At 41.2% G+C, this 1,618-nt stretch overlaps 1 non-coding gene across 1 annotated transcript; it reads right to left on the bottom strand.

Moving 5' to 3' along the window:
• Positions 1-1,212: 1,212 nt before the first annotated feature.
• On the bottom strand, positions 1,213-1,345 carry LOC123463242. Its single transcript, XR_006638830.1, has one exon. It is a non-coding gene; the product is annotated as a small nucleolar RNA SNORA49 (small nucleolar RNA).
• Between the last annotated feature and the right edge of the window lie 273 nt (positions 1,346-1,618).

Below are 1,618 nucleotides of genomic sequence, written 5' to 3'. Positions count from 1 at the left end.
CTGATGCTTTGTGTTGAGAGCTGCTGGAGAGGCTGCAGGGGCATTGGCCATCTTGCTGACCATTTGCCCATACCCTTTCACATAGTGTTCAAGGCTTCAAGCTACCCTGCTCTTCTAATCAAGAGTAAAACAGCTTGATCCTAAACTCATAGACAACTTTTCCTTTACTTACTGAGAAACTCACATGTGAAATTTCACCCATCATTTGTGGGAGACTCAAAATAAATGCAGTTAAAGGGTACAAAATTTGTCTTAAGTAAGAAAAGATGGGGGCATGGGGTAGCTAATCCAAAGGTTTAAAGTCAGCAGCTCTCCTCCATCTTGTTGTCTTTAGAAGGTTTCATCTCAAGACTCTTATAATTATGGTCTTCACAGGCTACCACAGCCCTAGGCTTCACACTGTTCAACAGACCCAAAAGCAAAAGATAAGGTCTTTCTCACTGTGATGTTTTCAGTATTTTCTTAAATTGTTTTTGAGGTAGGGTCTCACTCTAGCACAGGCTGACCTAGAATTCACTCTGTAGACTCAGAATGGCCTCAAACTCATTGCAATCCTCCTACCTCTGCCTCCTGAGTGCTGGGATTAAAGGTGTGCACCACCACACCCAGCTGTTTTCAGTTTTTTAATTAAAAAAATAAAGTCTTGGGACCTCTCAGTCAAATTTCATCTTTTCCTTAGCTTAAAAATAATGCCAACAGGAATGGAATTACTCTTAACAGCTAAGATTGTTTTCCAGTAGAATACCTTTTGACTTGTAACTGTGGTAGCCAATCTCAGATGTTAAAGGACAAAAGTGAGTTTTGTAACATCAACCAGATGTCACAGCAGTCCTTGGCCATCATAATTAGTTGAGCTTATGATGAGAGGTTTCAGTAAAAGACATGAGGCAGGTCATGGTGTAAGCCACAGGGACCTAATTTCTACATGCTCTCATCAGTACTTACCCTGAAGCTTTCAGAGAATTGATCTATATGGCTGGATTTCAGATTTGTCAGCTATAAAATGGGGGTGCTATTAGAACCTACCTCACTGGTGGTTGAGGAAATTAATAGAGCAGTGTAGGTGCTGCTCTTGCCATAGGCCTGACAGCAGAAAGATCTGATAACTGCAGGGATTAAGTCATGATCATGATGATGAACACGGTGATGGCTCAGATACTGATACTGATTTTGAAATCTATTTTCTTTTTTTTTTTTCTTTTCATTTTTCTTGCTGTCAGCCCAGTCTGTAGGCCCCACAAGAAGGTGGAATCTTGCTGGGGAGGGAGCTGTGCTTTTTCTTTTATCCTCAGGCAATGCCAGGGCACTCTACAGGCAAGATGCCCCTGGAGTAAGGCTGAGGAATTGAAATCTATTTTCAAACTGGCTTGATTAAAAGAGATACTTGGTCAAGTGTTTAGACTCTGAAGGCTTTTACCTTGGTACACAATTTTGTTGCAGGCTGCCCTAGCTAAGGTTCTTGTATTTCTGCTAAGAAAAACACACTCAGTCTATGGTAGGTAAGATGGAGATTTTATTTTAGGAATACAGAAATATGCTGAACTCAAGAGTGAAGGTAGAGTGAGGCAGATGTCTTTACTGGTGTCTGGTGCCCTACTATAGCACACTGCTCTCTTAT

This window comes from Jaculus jaculus, chromosome 8 (genome assembly GCF_020740685.1).
Source record: "Jaculus jaculus isolate mJacJac1 chromosome 8, mJacJac1.mat.Y.cur, whole genome shotgun sequence".
Lineage (NCBI taxonomy): Eukaryota > Metazoa > Chordata > Mammalia > Rodentia > Dipodidae > Jaculus > Jaculus jaculus.
The sequence above is the reverse complement of the archived record's forward strand: the minus strand, read 5'-3'. Positions and strand labels throughout refer to the sequence as shown.